Genomic DNA, 13,872 nt, shown 5'->3' on the forward strand with positions numbered 1-13,872 from the left:
ACAGAGAATGGAGTATGACAAAAACATTGATCAGATTTAGTAGGAACTGTTGATACCATTGGAGATTCACATCGTTTTGATAAGACATATTTGTTGTAACAAAGATAGCAGACGTTTTGTTTAAAATGCAGGCTTGTTTGTCTTATTGAGAAGCGAGACCAAGAAGATTAGTATTTTAGAAATTAACGATTGGAAAGGTATGATCCTGGCTCAGTCCGGTGGTATTTGAAGGCACTCAAATACGTCAGCCTCATGTCGGTAGATTTACTGGCACGTAAAGGGACTCCTGCGGGACTAAAATTCTGGCACCTCAGCATCTATGAAAACCGCAAAAGTAGTTAGTTGGACGTAAAGCAAATAACATTATTATCAACTTGTAACGTGCCCTTTTGAATCAACGAAAATCTATAAGAAATTGTTTTCTACCTGCTCGTCTGCCTCGCGCACCACCATTATCACGTTCGCGCTACATACTGAGCTGGCTGTGCTTCCAGCTGTTTCGTTGCCACGTCATCTATGACGTTGATAAAGATGTTATAATACTTTCTCGATGCTTGCTTTCTGTTCAAGGACAATCCTCTTGTCCTATAAATGGGCCAAATATTGGCCTGACAAATCAGTCCAGTTTCGATTGTGGTTTGGTGTGGAGGGACTCCACCTGAAGTCCGTGTTCCATACACGTACTCTTTTATTTTTCTGTCCAACTGGAAAAATTCATCATGTGTGAGGACTAGGTGAGCTAACAAACTCATGTTTATGTAACTTTCTAATGCAGGGACTTTGACATCCCTATTGCCCTTCAGGCTTCTACAAAAACTTTCAATCTCTCTCTTTTGCTGATCTGTGTTCGCTTTTCTCAGTCTGAGAACTTAATCTCCGATTTTACTAAAACTAACTTTGTGGAACACTACTTTACGACAAGATGTGGCCAAAAAGTTGAATTCTATTCAAATTCACCTAATTCAAATCTGTGCACCGTGTTCTTGTGATTTCACTTATTTTTAATGCAGTTATACTCTTACGTAGGATTCGATCTCCTTTTCCCCCGCTTCTCCCCTTCTTTTCATGTTGGTTTTTCAAGGATAGGTGTCACTTTTATTCTGTGTTTTCACTTGAAGAATGTTTTTTAAACACTCTGGGGGTGTAATTTAATTGTGGCCTTAATCTTTTAATCTTTTGTTGCCAAGTTTGTAAAAGACCACATTATGCACTCTGGTCACTGTTGAATTACTTTTCTCTAAGAGTTAAAAATGTTTTCTCTGATCAAAATATATGCGTTGTAATGTACTTTATTAGAATTCACCTGTTCTGGTATTTTCTTTATTTGATGGTTCCCTTACAATTATTTACTACCTTGTACCTACCATGGAATCCTTTCGGTTCCCAGCAATGCTTCTCTGCTCTGCCATTACTATTGACTTCCTTTAAAATACTTGAAAACAAAAGGCCTTTTACATTTATGGTAATTATTTGACTAACTTGATCGGTTTGGCGGCTTTTGTCTCACGCTGCATTCCACACCGAATAAGTCATATTAATTTTAAGGATATCAAATCAAATCTCTTTATTTGCAAATGAGGTGTCTACCTCGGTGGCAAATGGTACACTAAAATACATTAATGTCAAGCACTAAATTTTAAATTAACAAGAGACGAAGAAAATTTTCCTAGAATACAATATTATACAATTTACGCTAATAATTTGTTCTATTAAACACACACATCATCCTTAATAAATTTATATTGTTTACAAAATTCTACTTATAATATCTTACAAACATAGTCAACTCATATACAGTATGTGAAATTACTTCTAATAATAATATACAACTGGTATAAGATTAAAATTAACATTGAATTTATTTACATATTTATATTTTACCAATTTTGGAACCTAAGTAGCATAACGACCTGCTGCGTCTTAACCAGAGCCCCTTTTGCCACCACTTTTCAGAGTTCCTGAAGGGCCTTCACAGCTACCGTAGCGGTCCCAGGGCCCTCGAAGTCCCCACTGTACTTCACCCCTACAGGCAGTCCCCTAATTGGGCTGTCCAAACTCCATAGACCAGGGGATGGAATTAATTTAATCACACACACTTTTTTATTTACAATATCCTGCACTGGTCGAATGCCCTCTAACATTTCATTTATTTTCTCTGTTGTTGTTTATTCTCTTCTTGAATATCTGTACAGATTTTGGAAAAGGATCAAACACTACCCCTGGTAAACTGTTCCACTCCTTCATGCCCTTCCCAATGAATGAAAATTTACCCCAATCGCTTCTGCTAAAATTCCTTCTAATTTTGTACTTGTGGTCAGTTCTACCAATATAATTATTTTCCAACTGAAGCCTCTCACGGATATCTCTCCATGCTTCTTCTCCTGTATAGGCTCTATATAATCCTATAAGTCTAGTTTTCTCCCTTCTCTTACTTAAAGTTTCCCAACCAAGTTCCTTTAACATTTCTGATACACTACTCTTTCTCCTGAAATCCCCTGTTACAAACCTTGCTGCTTTCCTCTGCACACCATCTAGTTCTTTTATTAGGTATTCTTGGTGAGGATCCCAAACACTGTTTGCATATTCCAATAATGGACGAACCATACTTAAGTAACTTTTTTCTTTTAATTCTTTGGTGCATCCTTTAAGTAGCCTCATTATGACATGTAAGGATCTGTATGCTTTCCCAACAATGTCATCAACATGACCCTTCCAGTGCAAATTACTTTCAAATCTCACACCTAAGTATTTGCACTTGCCGTCTTTAGGGATAACTACCTCATCCAAAGTATATTCAAATTCAGTTTTAAAGCTCCTGTTTGTAAATGTTGTAACAGTTGATTTGCCTCCATTAATCTTCATATTATTTTCTTCAACCCATTCTTGGATACTCTCAAGGCCCCTTTGTAATTCTGAGCAATCCTCAATGTTATTTATTTCCCTATAAACAATTATGTCATCTGCATACAATCTTATTTTCGATGTTATATTGTTCCCTAAATCATTTGCGTATATTAAGAAAAGTAACGGACCGATTATACTACCCTGTGCAATTCCCTTCCATACTTTCTCTTCCTGTGATATATTGTTTCCTACTTTGACTTTCTGAACCCTTGAATTTAGAAATGTTCTTATCCAACGTATAACCCTTACGTCCAATCCTATTCCCTCCAGTTTCTTTAATAATATTCCATGTTCCACTCTATCAAAGGCTTTGGAAAGATCTATGGCTATGCGATCTAACTGGCCTCCTATATCCAACTGATCTGATATGTCCTGCTGAAATCCCACCAGTTGTGCCTCGCAAGAAAATTTCTTTCTAAATCCATACTGGCTCCTCATGAACCAATTTTTATCATCACATATCCCTCTGATGTACTTTGCTATTAAACTCTCCAGTATTTTACAAACTATACTGGTCAGGCTGATTGGTCTGTAGTTCTCTGGTTTCCTTTTATCACCCTTACCACGTCGCAACAAAATATTGGAAAGGAACAAACAAGAGTGAAATCAAGTCGTATATTTAGGAAGAGAGTGGGGGGAGACTGGAACACATAATAGGACAAACAGAATGGCATGTCAAGATGGGAAGTGGGGGCAACTGAATGAGGAGACGTGGATGAACATGAAAACACAAAAGGAAATGTATCTGTGCACAGGGCTGCCAGATAAGTGGACTTTTTGGAAAAGGAAAACTTGTAAGTGTTATTTCATCCCACCCTATTTAACTGACATGGCTCCATGTGACTTCTGTCTTCATACACTGTCGTCTTTGTTAACATAGGTTCTCACCTCATATGAGGGCTTATGCCGGAAGTTTTTAGCAGGGTGTGAGAAAAAAATTTATTTGCTTAATAAGAATTAGAACTTGTCGAAATACTCTCCATTAGCACATTTTTCCATTCTCTGAAACCACTTAGAAAGCGTTTCAGTCTGAGCTTTTTTCGGGATGTCACTTAGTGCACTCTTGTATGCTTCAATGGCCTCTTCATCTGACAAAACTGCTGCCCACAAATTTTTTCCTTGTTCTTAGGGAACAGACAGAAGTCACATGGGGCCATGTCAGTTGAATAGGGTGGGATGAGGTAACACTCACAATTTTTCCCTTTCCAAAATGTCCATTGATCTGGCAGCCCTGTGCACAGATATATTTTCGTGATGCAACAGAAGGTACCCACTCTTGGACTTCAGGTGCTGTGACCTCCATGTGGCAAAGACTTGGGGAAGACTGTCATTCAAGTACCATCCAGCATTGACTGTACGACGTGTGTCCAAGGTCACAGAGGTGGGATGCCCCATTTTCTTAAAAAAGTTGCCACTATCTTTTTTCCAGAGCTCCGACTTTGAACTTTTGTGGGTGGTTCCTTCCCTGGAAAGCATCACACAGAAGACTATCTCTTCGTTTTAGGGTCATAACAGTAGACCCATGTTTCATCACCTGTGACAATATTGTTGGTGTCTTGGGACTGCCTTCCATTGAATTTTTCTAGCATGAAACAACACCAGTCCACTTTTGGCTTTCTGTTAGGGAATGTGTAAGGCCTTAATAATTGTGAACGATGGTCTGCACTGCTGTTGACTCAATATTTAGGGTCACTTCAATGTCACAAAATGTAAGATGTAGATTTTCTTTGATCATTTTCCTGACAGCATCTATGTTTTCTTGCGTCACAGCTGTTGTTGCACGACCAGGAGGAGGTTCATCTTCAGTTGACTGCCAACCCCTTGAAAACTTGGGAAACCAATTTCCAGCTGTGGCTGTAGAAGGGGAAGCCTCACCAAAAATGTGCAGCAAAGAATAATGGCATTCTTTAGCACTTAAATTCTTTTTATAATCATAAAAATTCATTGTGCAAAAATCACGGTGCGACAGATACATCCTCCACCGTGTCTGCCCCAGCACTGCCTGTGCTTTCTTCCCGTGCTGTGGAGGAACGACCACTGGGAGGGATTGCGCGCGCATGTTCTAAGATCAAGAAACACTGCTATTTCAAATGTAAAGAATCCCATTGTCCTTTGAATTACGGTTTCTGGGCTGCTAAAATCATTCAGTGTAGCCATTGTAAATCCAGTTTTTCTACATCCATTCCTTCTGAGCCCCTGATGCGCTCGTTTCTGCTTCCCTGGTTCATCAGGAGGACGGCTATCAACTCTGGTGATTTAATGTCCCTCTAACACACCAAAGGTTTTCAGTGATGCATCAACAGATATTGAAGGGCCATTTTATCCGATTTTTGCTGTATTTAGGTGGTGTAGGATAAGAAGAAAACAAGATAAATACAAGGAAAGGAAAGAAACATTAAATAACTACAGGTTGTAGAAGATATGAAGCTCAGGGCAAACACACAAGGAGAAAAGGATCACAAAGCAATAATATAGCAATTGGAAAAGAATAAACAAGTGTAAATTTTTTGAAATTAATCCTGTTTGGTTTTTTCTGTACCGAGTTGTCTGTAACTAGCTTTTGGCAATATCTTGTGCAAAATTTTCTCGGTTATTCTGTAGCCCGAGTTGGTAGAACTACAGCACTGTCCCATTAACTACTATGCTAGGGTGCACTGCACTGGATATGGAGAACAATGTGGCTACGTCGCTTGCTTAGACAATGCTACCACCACTGGTTTATATTTCTGCATTGGATTACCTTCACTCGGCATAATATGTGTGAATCTGTTAAGATTTCACCATTGGTCTAGGAGTTTGTGTTGTGCTCAGCTGGCAGTGACATGCATCAAAGTAAGTATCTATATTAAATTATCTGAGTGACACAGTGTGGATTGATCTACCGAAACCTCCAGCCACGTACGTTCCAAATTGTCATAGCTCTGTGATATTTTACTTTAAAAGTTAAGTAATTATTTAGGGTGAATTTGTGGGTCCCCAGCCGAGGCAGTGAACACTTTGTCTCTTCAAATTGTCGTATGTGGTGAGATTCCACACCATAAGTTTCAAGAGAAAATAATGGAACAGTGCTGTAGCTTTACCATTCAAGTTTAGTTAAGTTTTTTGAAGAAGGGTACTGATGTGAAAGTGGATTGCGTGGTAACTGTGTTATTTCACGTATTACTACTGAATTTCCCTAAGACGTGTGGGAGAAAAAAGTGATGGGCAAGAGAAATGGGGGTCTGGTTCTGAAAGTAAACTGTATGCTTTGTTGGAAATGCTAAATTTCGTTTCCATATAGAATCTTGATAAATGCAAATGAAAAAGTGGTATTCTGGTTGGGGAAAGTGAAATTTATACTTGTTTGCCAAAATGTGTATCTAGTACTAACACCAGTTTATGTTTGCAGGAAGTTTAAATATCCCTCTGACATACTGAAAAGATAATACGATCACATATGCAGCATTAGGAAGAAAAGTCCACAGCCCGATTAATTTTACAAGGGATAAACAAGAAAAGGTTCAAAGGATAACTGAGATTGGAAGAAAACCTGAATTTGTGAGTATTTTTTATTTAGAATTTTCTTCTGTGTAGTGACAGAAAACCCACCGATAAATTGACACATTGAAGTCAATGATTAATAACTGATTTGCATTGTGAATCGTTTGTTTAGTGTCTTCAGGGGTTGGGGTTAGCTCTGTTAGAACTAGGAGTGAAGTGGAATATTAGGTTGAACAAAAATGGTGTTATTTCACTTTGCTCCTAAATCAAGTTTCTTTAAAAGAAAGTAAATTTAAATCAGACTTCAGCATTGGATTAATGTGGATTCAAAACCTCTGTTTTCCAACAAGACTTGGTGAAATTCCATCAGGGAAACACTTTAGTAATTCACTGCAACAATGATTTAAGAGTTACCTTAATTCATAATTCTGTATCAGTGATTACAGTCTGTATGTGCAATGTATAATAAATATGAAGGGAGTTCAATATATAATGCAACACATTTTTTTAAAAGTAGGTTGGTTTTATTGAGGATTCAAACACACCATCTTTTTCCCCAATCCTTTTGCTACGATACCCAATTTTTCAACATAATCTCCATTAAATGCTACGGCCTTAGGCCACTGTAATGTGAGGGCCTGTATGCCTGCATGGTACCACACGACTGGTCAATGTCGGAGCCAACGTAGTGCTACATTGATAATGTCCCCATCATCCATGTAGTGCTTCCCGCTGTGTGCATCCTTCATTGGGCCAGACAGAAGGTGCGAGATCCGGGCTGTAAGGTGGATGAGGAAGGACAGTCCACTGAAGTTTTGTGAGCTCCTGTCGGGTGCGCAAACTTGTATGAAGTCTTGCGTTGTCATGGAGAAGGATAAGTTTGTTTGCATTTTTGTGGCTACGAACACGCTGAAGTCATTTCCTCAATATCCTTAGAGTAAGCATAATACACTTCAGAGTTGATCGTTTCACAGTGAGGGAGGACATTGAACAGAATAACCCCTTCAGAGTCCCAGAAGACTGTAGCCATGAGTTTACCAGCTGAGAGTGCGGTTTTGAACTTTTTCTTCGTGGGAGAGTTGGTGTGGCATCTTTCCATGGATTGACAATTTGTTTCCAGTTTGAAGAGGTGAATCCATGTTTCATCGCCTCTGATAATGTTCGACAAGTAATTTTCACCTTCAGCCTCATAATAAGCAAGCAATTCTGCAGAAATGTTTCTTCTTTGCTCTTTATGGTCTTCCGTTAGGTGTCGAGGAACCCACTAGGAACAAAGCTTGCAATACTCCAATTGGTGGATAAGTGGTCAGCACTACCAACACAGACGTCAAATTCAGCAGCGAGTTGTTTGACTGTGATGCGTTGATCACCTCGAATAAGGGTGTCCGCACGTTCCAGCTTTGCAGGCGTCACAGATGTGTGCGGCCGGCCAGCACGCAGGAGATCTGACAGGTTTACTCGACCTTGTTGTGATGATGAAACACACCTCGCCCAATGACTCACCATGCTTTTCTCCAGTGGCAGGTCTCCGTAGACATTCTGCAAGTGCCTGTGATGCCCTGGTTTTCCATCAAAAGAAATTCAATAACTTCTGTCTGTTTGGTATGCATCTCCGATACAGATGCCATTTTGAAGGCTAGTTATAGTGCTGCTACTTATTGGTAATTAATGAAACTCTACGAGACAAAGTGGGAATATCCAAAGACGTCCCAAACAAAATTCCAGTTTTTAGAAACCGAAATTGGCCGAGAAATAAAATGTGTTGCGTTATATATTGAAGCCCCTCGCACAGCCTAATTTCGATATTGCAGCTTGTTCTTTATCTTTTATCCTCCAACTTTTCTTGATAAGTTAAGCATTAGTATGAAATATATATTATCAGTAAATAGAAGCATGTGGAACTAAACGAGGGCACCAAGCTAGTTGCAAATAGAGGATCTTGGAGATATATAATCAACGGCAAGGATCTAAAATAAATTTGAATTTAAACTAAAAAGACAGAGTACCTGCATATTGTCTATTTTGGAGTGAGCGCCTTGACCACTCTACTATGAAAATACTTTCCATAATGTTGCCTTACATGACTACTTATAACTGGCGTAAGAAAATGTAAATATTAACATTCTCGAGATTTTAAACCCAATTAGATATTGATTTTGAACCTCATAGATTAATCTCACAAAAGCTTTTGTACAAATTATTGTCCATTTTCAGACTCCCCTTATTAAGTTTGTTGGTGATAATCAGCAGATGCAAGCACAGGAAAATAAGACAATCTAAAGGATCTTCATAGTTCTAACGATAGATAGCTCTTCATTCGAAAGCCAGAAATCGCTAAAAATCAGTCTGATCAACCCCGTATATTGGTGTCTAGCTCCAGGTAGCTACCTAGTTCTTACGTGGGGCTGGTAGCACGCAAGCTAACTTACCAGTTTATTTATACCCCTGGGTAGTTTACCTTGCACTTGGGTGTCATCTAGTTTACGAACAGATGGTTGAACTGGCTCTTAGTCAGTAATCTTCATTAGAGGATCTTAGCCTTCATGTCTCTAAATTCAATAATTCACATGTGGATTAGTGACTGAATTAAGTGTAAGTCACTTAACTGTTCTAATCCCATTTTAGTAACATTGTTCACATTAAATTCAATCCTGTTGAGGAATAAGCTAAACAGAGACTTTAATCATGCATAAGAAATTTACATCTTGGCTGGCATGAGCTTCAAAGTGGTTGAAATCATCCTAATTAAAGTTGAGTCTGAAAGAGATTCTGTAGTTAATCACATTTATATTCACAACATGGCTGTAACCGTAACCATTATGCATGTGCTCCATAATTATATTCTAAGAGATATCAACTCATAACTGTACATTCTGCCAGCAAAATCATATAACATCTGAGCATTTTGCATTCAGACACATCAGCACATGTGACAAGTTTAAACACTCAACGTGTCATTAAACATCTCATTTATCCCAGTGATTTGGTCATTAAGTTTAAATAATTCTTTTTATAACTACTACTCATCAAAATCAAAATTCTGAGGAATACTCTGATGATTTGAAAGATATTTTGTGATATAGAATAGCATTTCTAGAAAAGCCTAGCTTGATTCAAGTTAACATTCATCACAACAGAAATTAAACAGTCTTTAGTGCACAACTTAATGAATGGTACAGTTATTATTTTTTAATGTCTGATTCGTTGGCTGAATGGTCAGTGTACTGGCCTTCAGTTCAGTGTGTCCTGGGATTGATTACTGGCTGGGTCGGGGATTTTAACCTTCATTGGTTAATTCCAATGGCCCGGGGCTGGGTGTTTGTTCTGTCCCCAACAACCCTGCAACTCGCTCACCACACATAACACCATCCTCCACCACAATAACACGCAGTTACTTACACATGGCAGATGCCGCCCACCCTCATCGGAAGGTCTGCCTTACAAGGGCTGCACTCGGCTAGAACCAACCACACGAAACTTTAAAAACATTTTAAATGTTTTTGTTTGTGAAGTACAGTGACCTTAAAATTATTGAGATTCAAAGACATCACTCTTACACAATATGACACAAAATGACATCAAAATCTACCAAAACAAAAATGGTTAACATGGAAAAAATACTACTACAGAATGCTAACTAATATTATATTACTGTACTATAAGAAATACCCTATTATATTCTAATGAGGGTTTGAAAGAAATTGATTTACTAATTTGGTATTCATTTTTGCTGCTGATGAGATTCGATCACATTGCCTCCATCCTCACATTTCCAGTAGATCCATCCTTTAGGTCAGGGTGGCACTTCTGTTCTTGAAGTTGTTGAAGCTGATTTTAGGGGTTGAAATCCTTTTCACCTTTGTAGTTCATTTGAGTCAATGCATAAGATGATATATGGGCACATTAGAATTCACTCGGCTGTTTGGAAATGTGATTAATCTCCCACAAGCTGAAAACTAACAGAAAGAATTATAGTCAATTCACGACCATGTTTTCTGTTTCTGCAGAGCTATATAAAAATACTTAACTTCCTGCTTCTTCCAAATCAAAGAAAGAACAAGGGCTGTTGTTGATATCTTATATGCACCTTACGCAGAGTTGTGTCGCTGTAATAAGATGCATATAAAATTGTACTTGGGGTTGCTACTGTAAAGGTGGAATTTTTGTTCTGCAGATTATTATTATTATTATTATTATTATTCTACACAGCAAGATGAGGGACTGTTTGGGCACCCTATGGAAGGGGTGGCTCTCCTTGGTGCTAGAAACAAGTCTTTTTTTCTGGTGTGCTGGAGAACATCAGACACACTTTGATTGATGCCAGAAAGAACCCTTTGTTCAAAGGGTCTGCCAAGTGTTAGAATGTTCTGGCAATTGTCAGAGTGGGTGAAAACATTCCACCCTTGTGCATAGTCTGCCCCGATCAGACGAGGAATGTGATTGCTTGTTTGCTTCTTTTGGTCTGGAAAGGGACGCCTGCAAACTGTGAGGGGGTTTGACTTCATATTCTAGCATTGTTGATTCTCATCTTGATCCTCTGTGAAGGTGGACGTGTCTGATCCGAGCTCTCACTCCGAGGGTGAGTTCCGGCCTAAATAACATGATAATGTAACTTTTATTTTCTTTAACATGTCTTAAATTAAATTTTTCAATTGCAGGAATTTGTCGGGGCAGGGCAGTCTCGTTGGAATGGGACTAGCTGACTGCAATAAGGGAATCTTCCATTCCGAAGTAGGTTTTTTATTTACAGGGTTGTGTCCTTAGAACCCCCTTGATGTCTGTTAGGTCACTTGTGTTTTCTAATTTGCTACTGTTCAACATCTGTTTCAAAAATTTTAAATTCCTTTGATATCACCTGTAAACCTGTTGGCATTTATTTGGCACACAGGACATTACTTGGGTTTGGAGGCCAGGTGTATCAACCCTCTCACGCCTGCGAGCACGGCTGTCATTTTGGTCTCCTTCAGTTGTTTGTCAGTGTATTATCTGAATGTAATATTATTGTTTTATAGTCCTAGACTGCAAGGGTCACCCTGTTTTTGAGGAAGGCGGTAATTTTTTTGCGCTAGTTTTCATCTGTGATTCACTTCCGTATAATGCCATCTCCAGGTGTAAGTCTTCAAAAATGTTTCTAATTCCTTTATTAATGTTTAAAGTGAGCAAATTTCTTTTCTTAAAAAAGACCTTCATTTCTTGTGCTAGTCTGCATTTCTTCTTGTCCCACTTATGTCTGCCATCATTAATTATTCTGATACCCAAGTAATAATATTCATTTACTTCCTTTATTTCCTTATATAATATTTCCTGCATTGCCTGACATCATTGGACTGCTGTCCATTACATTTGTCTTGGATTTATTTATTTTTGTCTTGTACTCCTCCAGACTGTCCACATCATTCGGCAATTTCACTTTAGCAATACTTATAAAGTATTCCAACTTTACAGTACAATGTTGCGCCTTTATTACATTAACTACATTAACCACTTTACATTGACTATATTAAAATTGAATGTTTCATCCCTTTGGGATGTTGTCAGTCAACACGAGAATAAAAAGACCTTGTAAAAATTGACACGTGGATATCAGTACATTGGCACATGCACAGTGAAAAGCACGTTCACTTATAGATGAAAATGGCGTATGACATCTTGTCCTTAAAAATCAGATGTGAGTGCAACATTTTGTTGTGAAAATCTTGAGGTCTGTCTGTAGGTTGAACATAATTGTTAGTGAAATGAATAGTCCAGAAACATAGGACATTAAATTTATAGATGGAACATTTGACTAGGACTGTGTAGCTGTTAGTGGAGTACTGCATAAGTAATCCACTGGCCTAAAAATAGAAAAACTAGTGTGATAGAAGAGAAACACTTACATATTGAGAACTTATGTAAGCAATATCTGGTTACTCACGTCCTGTCCCGCATGAGTCAACCTGACTCCTCTAAGGTTGCGGCACTTACTGATCGCTGAGTTATGAAGTCGTTCTAGCAGCGAGCTGCATGCGAGGGAGAGAAGTTGGGAGGGATTGTCCAGATCCGATGCATGGGGGTATATGCTGACCTTGTCTGGCACTTGGATTTGAAAAGTTTCTGTTGATAATCTTTTCAAAAAGTATATTTACTTCTTCAGAATTTTCATTTAAATTGTGAGATGGATTGCATTTTTATCTACCGAGCTCGATAGCTGCAGTCGTTTAAGTGCAGCCAGTATCCAGTAATTGAGAGATAGTGGGTTCGAGCTACACTGTTGGCAGCCCTGAATATGGTTTTCCGTGGTTTCCATTTTCACACCAGGCAAATGCTGGGGCTGTACCTTAATTAAGGTCACAGCCGCTTCCTTCCACTTCATAGGCCTTTCCTATCCCATCGTCGCCATAAGACATATGTGTCTGTGCGACGTAAAGCAAATAGAAAAAAAAAACATTTTTATCTGAATTTATAAAAATGTCTCGTAGATATTCATTAGGTTGTCTTTTATTTCATGTACGGTACGTAAAATTCAGAAGTCGTTTCCTAAAGAAGTAAATGCATTATTATAATCTACCTTGTTTGCGTCCGGCTCCATGGCTAAATGGTTAGCGTGCTGGCCTTTGGTCACAGGGGCCCGGGTTCGATTCCCGGCAGGGTCGGGAATTTTAACCATATTTGGTTAATTCCCCTGGCACGGGGACTGGGTGTATGTGTTGTCTTCATCATCATTTCATCCTCATCACGACGCATAGGTCGCCTACGAGCGTCAAATTAAAAGACCTGCACCTGGCGAGCCAAATTCCTAGGACACATCCCGGTACTAAAAGCCATACGCCATTTCATTTCATTTACCATGTGGCCGACTGTCTATTGTATTTGGATGCGTTAAAATGTTCATTGTATCTGATGTCAAAACTGCTGCCAGTTTGACCAACATAGCTCGCAAAGCACTGTTTAAAACTGAGCTTAAAAACTCCTGATTGATAATATTTGTTTCTGATCTTATTTGGTGTGTGATGGTTGTAAAGGAGTTGAGAGTTGTTAACTGTTTTGAAAGCAAGTTTTACATTATGTTTCTTAAAAATGTTTGTGATTTCATGTACATTATTGTGGCTTTACAAATAAGTGTATTTATATGATCCTCCTTTTCAGTGCAAAACAACCATCTATATTAGATGGAACGATATCTATACATGTTTCGGCCTAATCTAAAGGCCATCCTCACTAAAGTTCAATTATTACATTATACAAAAAAATTAAAAATACAGATGAAATGGTATTAAAATACAATGACCATGATTGATAAAGTAAAAACATGTTGAGGTAAAAAATCCTCTCATCAGAAAAATCGTATTGATTGACATAAAACTTGCTGATTCTTCTTAAAAAGGTGAGACACTGTGTTGGGCAGCATAGCGAGACCGTCAATAACGGAATTAATAAGTGTGCATCATCTGTCATGGGAAAAAGGGGAAAGAATGGATGAAAACAAAAACCAGAATATTGTGTGAAAAG

The 13,872-nt window shown here is 38.4% G+C and overlaps 1 protein-coding gene across 3 annotated transcripts in view; it reads left to right on the plus strand.

The window, feature by feature from the left end:
* LOC136864910 (transforming acidic coiled-coil-containing protein 3) overlaps nucleotides 1–13,872 on the plus strand; it is a 232,925-nt gene that overhangs the window by 41,399 nt on the left and 177,654 nt on the right. For 2 of the 3 annotated variants that reach the window (XM_068226474.1, XM_068226473.1), the window contains exon 2: nucleotides 6,297–6,441. The gene's annotated coding sequence lies outside the window, so the exon portion shown is untranslated. Of the gene's footprint in view, nucleotides 1–6,292; nucleotides 6,442–13,872 lie in introns of all 3 variants that reach the window. The other variant, XM_067142318.2, reaches the window with a different exon arrangement.

The sequence above is a fragment of the Anabrus simplex genome, chromosome 2 (genome assembly GCF_040414725.1).
Source record: "Anabrus simplex isolate iqAnaSimp1 chromosome 2, ASM4041472v1, whole genome shotgun sequence".
NCBI classification, from domain to species: domain Eukaryota; kingdom Metazoa; phylum Arthropoda; class Insecta; order Orthoptera; family Tettigoniidae; genus Anabrus; species Anabrus simplex.